The 12,905-nt window shown below is 46.8% G+C and overlaps 1 long non-coding RNA gene across 1 annotated transcript; it reads left to right on the top strand.

The window, feature by feature from the left end:
• The first annotated feature begins 201 nt into the window (after positions 1–201).
• On the top strand, positions 202–11,571 carry LOC110258177. Its single transcript, XR_002341013.1, has 2 exons — positions 202–1,460; positions 11,333–11,571. It is a non-coding gene; the product is annotated as an uncharacterized LOC110258177 (long non-coding RNA).
• Positions 11,572–12,905: the final 1,334 nt, after the last annotated feature.

Here is a 12,905-nt window from a genome sequence, read left to right on the forward strand (position 1 = left end):
GCTGCAAATCCACATCCAGTGCTGAAGGGACACCTGTTTCCTCTGCCTGACATGAGGCATCTTGGAGCAGAGTCACCAGAGCCTGGAAAGCCATGCCAAACCTCTGGGTGCTGGCTGGAGGTTCTACCAAAACCACCATCAACCTCACCTCTGAGCCTGCACTCACAGCCTTGAAGCTGCACAGGGGTCCAGAAGGTACTATGGCTGTGTCTTGGGGACATCTGCTCTAACAGCAACTCTCAGGCTTTCCTCCTCTCTGGCTCAGCAGCCCCCGGGGCTGTATTGGCCTTGGGCAATATGCAGGTCAGCTTCCTTCCCCCTCTTTGTTTATTACTGAGAAGCGCCTGCCAATATGGGCTATATCTCTCTCAAAGTCTTTCAGAGCAGTGAGCCCAACTTAACTCCAATCCTAACCCTAACCCTCTAATCCTAACCCCCAAACCCTAAGCCTCTAACCCTAACCTCTCACCCCAAGCCAAACCCTAACACCGAACCTGATCCCAAAGCCCAACCAGAACCCAAACCCTGACCCCTAACCCCAACCCTAAACCCTAACCCTAACCCATCAGGTGCCTATGGTTGTGGGAAATGGGCCTTGCTCCTCAGGTTCTGTACAAAGAGCATGTGGAGTCCTGAGGGTCAAGATAGACGTGGGGCTGCAGCTCTAGCTCATTTTCTAATTTTATCTGGCTCACGAGTGGGAGACTATTTCAAGAAGACTCTCCTCATGAGAGAAATCCTGGAAGCAGAGAGAAGAGGGGAGGTGGGTGGAAACAGGGGCCGGGTACCCTGGTGCATTGGAAGCCTCTGGAAGACCCACTGGAGGGAGGCTGCACGGAGAAACGTCCAGGGGCACAGACCTGCCCAGGAGCTGCTGTTAGTTCAGACACTGCTCTAAGGTGCTCAGGGTCCGCTCTAACAAGGGGGGCTGGGGGAGGGGTCTGCAGTGAGGTCTCTGTATGTGGTTCCTGTGTGCTGGTCGCTGTCAGGGTGCCCGCCCAGGTGAGCTCCATATCCTGGGCAAGGCCTGCCCTCATGAGCCCCAGGGGCTTCTGGGTTATTGCTCAGGTGAGCTCCATATCCTGGGCAAGGCCTGCCCTTGTGAGCCCCAGGGGCTTCTGGGTTATTGCCAAGGTGAGCTCCATATCCTGGGCAAGGCCTGCCCTTGTGAGCCCCGGGTGATGATGGGTGATTGCCCAGGTGAGCTCCATATACAAGGCATGAGCTGCCCTCATGAGCCCCAGGGGCTGCTGGGTTATTGCCAAGGTGAGCTCCATAACCTGGGCAGGGCCTGCCCTTGTGAGCCCTGGGAACTGGGAGGGGCTTGTGAACAAGCATCCTTTGCAGTTGGTAGAGAGTTGTTTAGTGTGATTTTCTTGGGAGCATTGCTGGAATGAAATGAGAACCAGAAAGTGCTGCACGTCCTTGGACCCCCACCCAGACTCATCCAGAGTGACAAGGTCAGTAGGGGGGTGCTGGCCACTGTGCCACATGAGGGAGGCCCCATCAGTACCTCTTGCTTTTTTCACCTGATGACATGGAGGCTTCCTTAGGACAGAGTGGACAGCCCACCCCAGGCGGGAGCTCCTGGTGACCCTCAGGGAACATGGGAGGGAGAGGCCAGGAGGGAGGGGAGAGGGTGCCCAGGCAGAGCCATGGGCTGGGAGACCAAGGGGGGTCTTTCTGGGTTTGAGCTGGGAGTGGACGGGCAGGTGGTGAGTGCGATCTTCTCACATGAGCCTAAACCCACTTCAGGGGGAAATGCCTGCTGCGTGACCCCAACACAGGATTGTAAGGCAAAGCCCATCAAAGAAAGGATTTGAAGGATGAATCCCACTGAAAGGAAGGCTCACAAAATGAATCTTCCTAAGCGGAGGCCTGTGAGCTGGTCCCCTCAGAGGAGGGCCGTGGAAACTGCCATGGCAGGTAATCCCCCTGAGGGGGCAGCGGGTGCGCTGCTGCTGGTCACTGTGCACAGCACAGGCCTGGCCCTGCGGACATCAGGGCCCTGTCATCTAGGTGTCCTCGGGTAGCCTCTGTCTTTAGGCATAAAAGGGGAGCAGCTCAGGAGGGTAAAACATTTTCAGAGGATATATTTGATGACTGCGGTCCTTGGTTGTTGATTTCTTTCAGTCATAATCCTCCTGGTTTTAGATCTGATGTGGGTATCATAGAGGAGTCAAAATTTAAGTTTTCACCATCTGTATTTGTGGCTTCAGTATCATTGATGACATAGTGTGATGGTTAGGGAAGAATTATTGATTTATGTGTCATGTAAAGAATGCAATGATGATAGGACAGTTAAGATTATAATGGCGGCTTAGCAAATGGTTCAAGTTGCCCTACCTGTGCATCTAGTGTATGTATTTGGGTCATTTTAGTTGTCAGCAGGATGGATGATCTGGCGGGGACCTGGGATAGTGGAATTGGGCCACTTCTGCTCCTCCCTTGTGGGAGCCTGGGCTGACTTCTGAGTCCTGACCACGGCCAGAGAAATTGGTAATGTTTTTGTTTTGCATGTTGAAATGCTTAATGACAAGCATTTTGTGCAGTTCGCTGATGCAGGTGAAATGTGGAGCCTTATGTTGATTTATTCTCCAAGAAACGGACATCCCACTCCCACCAAGGGGCAAATCCCTGTCCAGAGGTGAAAGACCCCACCTGTGTGACATGTGACCCACAGAAGAGCAGCCCCAAACTACTTTAAAACTGAGTTGTCCACATGGTAGATTTAGCCCTCTCCGTGCCCTGTCTACACTGTGCGTTTTTAGACATGACCAAGTTCAGCCCACACTAGGATGTGGGGTCCTGGGTAGAGACCCAGCTTCAGTCCTGAGAGCTTTGAGGGGGACATGGGGTCGTGGGTAGAGACCCAGACTGGCCGCAGTCCTGGGAAGGTCTGTGCCTCTGTCCAAATGTCTGTGCTTAGATGTCAGATCTGGAGCTGAGGTGGACTTGTCTGGTCACAGCCTCTGCTCTAAGGCTGGTTCTCTGCCCTGCCTAGGGGTCATAGCTACGGGGGCAGGGGGAGCCTAGTCCTTACCCCTGCAGGTTCACCTTCCCTGGGGCTGGTGGAGGCTCCTCAGGTGAGCTCCCTCATAATTAAGCCAATTCACCAGGGAGCTCCTGCTGTGGCGCAGTGGGTTCATGATCTGACTGCAGGGAGTTCCCATTGTGGCTCAGTGGAAATGAACCTGATTAGTATCCATGAGGATGCAGGTTCAATCCCTGGCCCCACTCAGGGGGTTAAGGATCCAGCACTGGCCCGAGCTGTGGTGTATGTTACTGATGTGGCTTGGATTTGGCATTGCTGTAGCTGTGGCATAGGCTGGCAGCTATAGCACCAATCGACCCCTAGCCTAGGAACTTCCATATGCCACATGTGTGGCCCTCAAAACAAAGAGTACGCAGCAGCTCTGGTCTCTGTGGTGGTGCAGGTTCAATCCCCAGCCTGGCACAGTGGATTAAAGGATCTGGCATTGCTGCAGCTGCAACATAAGTCTAAGCTGCAGCTCATATTTAATCCCTGGCCCAGGAACTTCCATATACTGTGGGTGCAGCCATTAAAAAAATAAACAGGATTCACAGGGTGAGGAGGGAGGCGGGTTTGCCTGGTGAGTTGATTGCTGGGCACGTGGGTCTGGGTGTAAGGCCAACTAGCAGCAGGGGAAGTTGCCTCTGGGGTCTCCTTCTAGTTGCTTATCCTTGCTCAGCAGCATCCAGTCCTGCACCTCCTGTTTCAGTCCTGCCTTCCAGGGAGTTTTCTCAGCACTTCAGCAAGACAAAGAAATGGCTGAGCCTGCTAGAACCAAGGTATTGTGCTCAACTTTAGCATAAATGGCTAAAAGCAATTAAAATAGCCCAGAACCAAGGGGAAAAGAGGTGGAGACTGACTTCTCTGGGACAAACTGAAAAGAGGGGAGGAGACAGACCCTACACTCCTTGTACAGTCTTAGCAGGTCCCAGGACCTGACTCATTCCCATGTCGGGGGCCCACTCAGCACAGCCCTAGCGTCCTGGCCAAGGGGACCTGTGACCCCAGGTGCAGGGTCTGGAGAGGTGAGGTCACCCTGGTGCTGGGTCTGGGGATTGTGTGGGTCTCACCCCATCCGTGTGGGTCAGGCTCTGGTTCAGGGGAGACCCCATGTCTTCCTCCAGTGTTTCTTGTCCTCCCTGAAGTTTCAAATATCTGAATTGAGGGTGTTGCTCTGAGGAACCTGTGGTCCCCTTTCTTCTCTTTCTCTTGCCATATCAAATGAGGACAAGCACCTTGAGTGGTTGTGGCTCAAATTTCGGCTGAGTGACAACCCTTGGTGTTATCCTGCTGATATCATAGTCTATCACATGTCCAACCCATTTGTGTCACTGCTGCCTGGGTTCCCCTGGATGGAGCTCCAGGAGCACGGACTAGCCCCCCTGCTAATATCATAGTCTATCACATGTCCAACCCATTCGTGTCACTGCTGCCTGGGTTCCCCCGGACAGAGCTCCAGGAGCACGGACTAGCCCCCCTGCTAATATCATAGTCTATCACATGTCCAACCCATTCGTGTCACTGCTGCCTGGGTTCCCCGGACGGAGCTCCAGGAGCACAGACTAGCCCCCTAAGAATGATCCCCATGTGCCACATGAAAGTACCATGAGGGCCTCCTTGGTGGGGGACGGTGCTTGGGCCTCCCATATTTGTGATAAAGAGGATTCAAACTGAAATCTGAGTAAGACATCAGGGGTTTCTTTGTTTTGTTTTAGCTTTTAAGGGCCGCACCTGCAGCATATGGCGGTTCCCAGGCTAGGGGTGGAATCAGAGCTGCCACAGCCGGCCTACATGACAGCCCCAGCAATGCCTGTTCATGAACCCACTGAGCGAGGCCTGGGATTGAACCTGCACTCTCATGGACACTAGTCACGTTCACAGCCACTGAGCCCTGACAGGAGCTCCCAAGGCATCATTTCTAAATGTAAGTGAACTGTAGCACACGTCACACCCTCATCACCATTTTAAGTTCACGTTTTTAAGGCATCGGGTACACTCACCTTTTTGTGGAGCCCTCACACTACCCATAGAATAGTTTAGCTTTTAAACCCAAGGTTCCGCAACCATGAAAGTCTCACTCCCCACCCCCTCTGGCAGCCCCAACACCACGGGCCACTTCTGTCCACGAGTTGTCACCTTCAGGGCTCCCATTAGATCAGAATCCTCTGCTGTTTGCTGACAGGTCAACTGCTTGCCAGGTGGTCTCTGTCCTGAGGCAGGAAGGACCCTGCAGGGGGGACGCGCAGAGGATGGGGTGTGATACCAAGAGCATGGCGTTCACACAGGACACAGTGTCAGCGTCATGACACTTTCTCAGGCCACCTTGTCACCCACAGGGAATGTTCCCATTACCCAACTCAGAAGGGCATTGGGGGTGGCCTGGGGCCCCGGAGGCCCCGTTCCTTTCCTGGACTTCAGAAGACATGTTCCCCATGGGCTCTGGATTCACCCACCTCTCCGCTGTCACCCTCTGTCCCATCTTGAACATGAAAACGACTTCTACTGAGCACTGGCCTGGTCAATATCAGGGTCCTTTAACTTAGGCATCCTGTTATGGCAGCTCTTTTCAGGCCTGAGGAGGGAACAGTTCATGCATGTAAAGCATTTTCAGAGGAAATTAATATTTGATGACTGTTTATACTGCTCAATTGCTGACTTCTGTTAGTCATAATACTTCTGGTTTTAGATCTGATGTGGGGGTTACAAAGGAGCAAAATTTATATCCTTACAATCTGTGTATTCATAGATTCAGTATCACTGATGACCTGTAGTTTTTATGTTTAGGGAAGGATTACTGATTTCATGTATCATGTACAGGACTTACAATGATAATAGGGCAATTAAGAGTAGAATGGTGGGAGTTCCTTCTGTGGGGTAACGGGATTGGTGGCATTTCTGCAGTGCAGGTTAGATCCCCTGCCCAGCATAGTGGTTAAAGGATCTGGTGTTTTCACAGCTGTGGTGTAGGTTGCAGTTGTGGCCTACAGATTTGATCCCTGGCCCTGGAACTGCATATGCCATGGGGAGGCTGTAAAAGAAAAAAATTTGAGGATGTTGGCTGGTAAATGGTTCATATTATCTACTTGTGCATCTAATGTACATGTATGAATCCGTTCAGTTGTCAATATTAGTGAAATAATATAGAAAACTAGAGAAGTTATCCAAAAATAATTATTTTTTGGCCCCACCAGTGGCATGTGGAAGTTCCTGGATCAGGGATAGAACCCACAACACAGAAGCAACCTAAGCCACTGCAGCAGCAACTCCAGATCATTAACCCACTGTGTTACAAGGGAACTCCCCAAAATGTCTATTAATGTGTGGTCATGAAAAATTTATTCCACATTAGATGATGTTGCCTCTTGAAAGCCTGTGTGGAATGGATATGCAGGATTTTTGCCTATGATTTAGTTTTGACAAAGTTATGCACTTGTTACACGAAATCACACTCGTGGAGAAAGACACAACAGTCATGGTGTTGGCTGACACCGTTGACAAGGATTCCGTTCCTTCCTTCTTTCCTTTTATGTATTTATTTATTTAGGCCACCCTCGCAGCATGTGGAAGTTCCTGGGCAGGGTTGAATCTGCACCACAAGCCACAGCAGTGACAATGCCAGATTCTCAACCTCCTGAGCCCCAGAGAAACTCCCTCTTCGCTCCTTACTGTAAATGTACATAGGTAGGCTCTTCAAACCTCTGACGTGGAGAATGTAACCACTCTAGATTAGCAGTAGGAGTTTCCACTGATGAAACTTCTCACTGGGATGCAAATACTTCTCAAAGTATGAACATAAGTACCATTACTGCTGTTACTGAGTGAGTGAGCCTAGAGGGGAAGCATTTCATGTTGTGTGTGTGTCAGGGGAGTTGAAGTCATGTCGTGACATCCGTGAAAGGCCAAGAAAGTGCTGTGGGAAGAAGGTCCTATTTACTCCTACAAATGACATTGTGAAGTGAAACTCGGCTCATGTTTAGCTAAGCATATGCCTGAGAACGGTAAAAATCAGCATATGGGGCCTCCTATAATAGCGAAGATGGCTCCACTGACATTGCATAATTGAAGTGTGCTACTACGTCATACGTAGAACAATGTCCCTGAACGCACTGGCTAAGACGATTCCTGTCAAACCATCTGTTATAAAAAGAAAAAGCCTAAAGCTCACGATGTAGTGGGAGATCATGTTCTACTCCCTCTCCGAAGGGCTACTAATCAGCTGAATATCTTTACTCCTGTGAGAATAGCAATAGTTATGGCAGCTGATGTAAAGTAAGCTCATGGGCTGACATCTCTCCCTATGGCAAATGTACGATGGCCCCACAAGACAGACCCTAAAAAACCAATGGACAAGATTCAAGCCATTCCCATATATCTGAAAGGTTGGTTTTGTCCTAAATAGTATGTAATGATATGTGAGACTAGTCCAAACCCTGGTAGGCTATGAATATAGACTTCAGGGTGACCAGAGAATCAAAATAGATGTTGGGATAGGATTGGGTCTCCCCCTGCAGGGTCAAAGAAAGTAGTGTTTATATTTTGATCTACAGTATGGTAATTCTGGCTGCTAGGACTGAAAGTGATAATTATAGTAATATGGCTATAATTGGGGCAGATCGAACAAATAATGGTGTTTGGTATTGGAATAATGGCTGGTGGTTTCATATTAAAGATTGTAGTCATAAAAGTAATAGCATCAGGAGTTCCCACCGTGGCGCAGTGGTTAACGAATCCGACTAGGAACCATGAGGTTGGGGGTTTGGTCCCTGCCCTTGCTCAGTGGGTTAACGATCCGGCGTTGCCGTGAGCTGTGGTGTAGGTTGCAGACGCGGCTCGGATCCTGCGTTGCTGTGGCTCTGGCTTAGGCCGGGGGCTACAGCTCTGATTCGACCCCTAGCCTGGGAACCTCCATATGCCGTGGGAGTGGCCCAAAGAAATAGCAAAAAGACAAAAAAAAAAAAGTAAGAGCATCAAGATTTGAGGAAACATCTGCTAAAAGCGAGGAGAAAATGGTTGGGTCTACAGAGGCTTCTGCATGTCCCATATTTCTGGCTTCAGGTGGATGTATGTTTCAACCAGTACAGAACCAGCTCTACTACTGATGATATGAGTAGGAGTAGGAATGAGGGAGAAGTAGTCAAAAGCTAGTATTATTTATTTGGGGAAATGCTACATCAGCTGCCCCAGGTATTTGTGGGACAAGCCAATTTCCAAAACCTCCAATCATAATGGGTAAAACAATAAAGAAAAGTATTAAAAATGCAGGGGCTGCCATGACTACATTATAGATTGAGTCATCTCCAAGTAGGCTCCAGATTAGCCTAGCTGAGCATGAATTAATAGACTTAAGGTGTTGCCTACTGTTCCAGCTCAGGCACCAAACAGTACAATGACAATACACTTGTGATTCGTTGAAAAGAGCAGTTGATGAACACAGGCAAAATGGCTGAACAAGCATTAGACTAGAAATCAAATGAAAGAGCGTGAGCCCTCTTTTTGCTGAATCCTGTGATGAATCAACAAACTTAACTGAAAATTCAAAGAAGCCTCAATTCTTCAGGTGCTTTTCCAGATTTTTCTTTGTTCTCAAAAGTGAGAGTGTATTTACCTGTTAACTAAAATTTCCTGGGGTGGAAACCCATCTTCAAGTGTTTTGTAATCCTTATTTTCAGGAATTAAGTACATTGTACCTGCTTAGAATTTTGAAAGCTCTTGGTCTAAACCAACCTAAACTCCTAGCCCATTACTAGTGGAATGGGTGTTAAGGCCAGTGATGGTGTGGATATGACAGTCAGTGATGATAGAAAGGTGATTTGCTTTGTGTGAGTGAATTGTTGTTTTAAGTTTACTGATGGGAATATAGTTATTTGGAGAATGATAGACACAAGTAGAAATACACGCTGAGTCGTTCTCTGATAGGTAGACTGATGTTATCATTTTTGTTCTCTCTCTCTCTTTTTTTTTTTTTTTTTTTGGTCTTTTTGCCTTTTCTAGGGCTGCTCCCACAGCATATGGGGGTTCCCAGGCTAGGGGTCTAATTGGAGCTGTTGCCGCCGTCCTACACCAGAGCCACAGCCACTCGGGATCTGAGCCACATCTGCAACCTACACCACGGCTCACGGCAACGCCAGATCGTTAACCCACCGAGCAAGGGCAGGGACCAAACCCACAACCTCATGGTTCCTAGTCGGATTCGTTAACCACTGTGCCACGACGGGAACTCCTCATTTTTGTTATCTCTCGCGTAAGTATTCACTTGGGTAAAAACCCTCGTGCTGGGAGCCTTCCTGATGATGCTCTAATTACGAAGCTGAGGGTTGTGATGGGAGGTGTGTTGTTACACGTGTGTGATAATGATGCTGTTGTGGCGCATAATCTGTGCATCATTGGTAAGAAGACTGTTACTATAGAAACCATTGCATTAGGATGGTTATGGTTGGATTATGCATCATAGTATCTGTTACTCATTCTCTATGGGCAGTCGATGAGGAGCCCATGATTCTTGTAGTTGAACTTGCTTGAGTTCCCTGCAGCCTCCAGTTACGATTCATAGTATAGCTGTAACTAACAGTACGATGATGGGTGGTGAGATGTGGATCCAAGTCTGTCGCATTAACAGCATCAGGCCTACTGCTCGTAGACTGCTTTGAGTTATTTCAGGCACTCAGAAATAAAACAAGGAAGATCCTAATTTTAGGACAAAAGCTATTATTTTGATGGTGGATGCTGTTGGACTAAAGGTTTTTATAATTTATGGTGTTCGCTGACCAGGGTATATTGGATTAGCAGTAACAGCCGTCATAAGCAGTATTGATGTGGATTGTTTCAGAAAATATCTGTTGGATGCTTCTACAGCTTAGGGTTTAATTTTTTATTAGAAGGAGGATAGTGTTGACCAGTATGAGCCTGTTACTACAATTATGCTCCCGAGATGGTGGTCAGTAAAATGATAGCACAAACAACGTGGTTTATTAGTGCACGAAGACATAACACAACATGTCTAGAACATCTTGGGTGTCTGGGCCCAGTAGCTCACTTAGTGGACCTGCTGTAGCATGTGGTGTAACGTGGTGACGAGGAGCATGTAAAGCTCTTAACAGCAGCTCAATTCCTGCAATTCTAGGAAACGTCTATTATTCACTCTCAACTCTTTTGTCAGACATATGTCTCATGTTTGTGGGGGGATGTCTGATGTGAAGATATGTAGTGAAACTGCTCACATACTTTGGTACACTTCTCATAATGTTAACAGTAAAAAAATTTATAATAGATGTATAAGTCGATCGTATCAATATTATGGGTAGGATGCTCAAATTCATAGAAAGGAGATTGTTAGGGGTGTTTTAATGATGACATTGGCTGTACACAATTCTGGCTTATAGGGGTTGTGAAATGCTCCTAAAAATAGGATTGTTGTGAAAATGTTGATGAGAATGATATTGACATACTCTCCAGGAAGAACAGCGTGAACGTGCCTGCTGCATTTTCTACATTGAAACTAAATAGAGCTTTTAATTCCACCTCCGTTAAATCAAATGGGGCTCCACCGGATTTCTCCTTTAATAATCAAACTCTGGGCAGGGGTCAGGATGGGAAAATTAGTCATGGGTGTTTTTGTGTAATAATTACTGGTGAACGTGTAAATGGTCCATTTAGCAGCAGGGCTGATAAGAGAACAATAGCTTGTGTTTCTTCATATGAGATTTCTGCTGCCCACAGAGTTCCAGGTGTGTGTGTGTTCTGAATCTGAAACTCATCCAGCTCAGAGGATGGAATACATTGCGAGGCTTCATACAACTAATATAAACAGTACGCCTAGGTTTACATTAATTAGTGGATAGGGCGTGGGAAGAGGAACTCATTATGTGACAGCCAGGGTTAGGGCGAGCACTGGTGCTAAAATATATACCTTGGTGATGGTAGGATGGCCATCGTGGTTCTTTAATACATAATTGGGCTGCATCAGGAATGTGTTACAATAATCCATAGGAGCTGATGTTGTTTGGCTCTCTCCAGGTTTGTAGATAGCCTAGATTTTTGACTCAGTTGATGTAAGGAAAGCTATAGCAAGTAAAATTGGGTAATTAGTGAAAGAATGCCTATTATAAGTATATCCTTAGGAAGAGGACTTGAACCGCTGTGGATAGAATTTTAAGTTTTATGCAGTTGCCGGGCTCTGCAAACCCTAACACACCCTGTTCTGCATTGGAGTATGTATAAATCAATTGAATGTAGATTATATCATCATTTAGTTTGAAGGCATTTTGAAAATTAGGTCTTACATCTCTTGTCCTTTCACAGTGGGAGAAATCTATGACAGATAGAGCGACCAGGACCACTCCAGTCTAACACGTAGGACTCCAGTCATTGAGCAAACAGACCATTATACCCAGTTACGCCACTGGGATGTCCTGATCCAGCATCAATGTCGTTACTCTGTCGAATTCTAGAATAAGATTGCACTGTTACCCTAAACGTTATTCTCCAAGGTCACCCCAACCAAAATTGTGAGTCCAGTAAAAACTATGTTATTCTTTAAAGTTCAGTTATTGGAGTTTTTATTGATTAATTAATTAATTAGCCCACTGAGCCACAGCAGGAACTCCTTATTTCCCCTTTTATGTTTGGTACGTGTTAATAGGTTATGAAAACTGTTCTGTATTTGCGGAGGGTGGTGGGCAGTGTGTCTGTGCTTCATGACTTGATTCAACTAAGCACTTTATTCTTAATTTTCTACTAAATCTTCCTTCAGTTGTTTATTTCATAAAAACTTTTGTATAAATTACTTAATGCTTTTGAGGTAGAAAACATACCCCCTTCTTCCCTCCTATAGGTTACACCTTCATCTGAGATTTTTATGTCTGATAATTATGCTCATTGTTTTTTTGGGTTTTTTTTTTTTTTTTTTTTTTTGTCTTTTTGTCATTTCTTGGGCCGCTTTCATAGCATATGGAGGTTCCCAGGATAAGGGTCGAATCGGAGCTGTAGCCGCCAGCCTACACCAGAGCCACAGCAACACAGGATCTGAGCCACGTCTGCAACCTACACCACAGCTCATGGCAATGCCAGATCCTTAACCTGAGTAAGGCCAGGGATCGAACCCGCAACCTCATGGTTCCTAGTCGGATTTGTTAACCACTGAGCCATGATGGGAACTCCTGCTCTTTGTTCTTTACCAGCGTTTCCTGAGGATGTCTAATTTTTTTTTTTTTTTTTTTTTTTTTTGTCTTTTTGCTATTTCTTGGGCTGCTCCCGCAGCATGTGGAGGTTCCCAGGCTAGGGGTCTAATCGGAGATGTAGCCACCGGCCTACACCAGAGCCACAGCAACGCGGGATCCGAGCCGCGTCTGCAACCTACACCACAGCTCACGGCAACGCCGGATCGTTAACCCACTGAGCAAGGGCAGGGACCGAACCCCCAACCTCATGGTTCCTAGTCGGATTCGTTAACCACTGCGCCACGACGGGAACTCCGGATGTCTAATTTTATTAGAAATTAATAGACTGGGACAACACCCATATGTATATGGAGCTAGTAAGTTCATCTAGTCACTTATAGTGCCTCACATTAAATATGAAACTACTTCAACAGGGTGAATAGAACTTTATACATATAAGATTTATGCATTTACGTGACATATTAGTATTCAGTGTAGTAGTCTGTTATGTTAAAATTGGCATTGATATATTTAATATATTTTCTTTTGGAGATTATTAAAATGTACTTTATTTTGTTTGAGGTACATGACAGCTAGGGGGGACATCCATCATTTTGTTTAAGCCTTATATATCTAATTGATTTGTATTATTAGCAGGCTCTGTTGTAGTTATACTAACTTTCTGTCACTGAAGTAGTGGCAATATCTTTGTTAGA

The sequence above is a fragment of the Sus scrofa genome, unplaced genomic scaffold, assembly GCF_000003025.6.
Source record: "Sus scrofa isolate TJ Tabasco breed Duroc unplaced genomic scaffold, Sscrofa11.1 Contig1475, whole genome shotgun sequence".
Lineage (NCBI taxonomy): Eukaryota > Metazoa > Chordata > Mammalia > Artiodactyla > Suidae > Sus > Sus scrofa.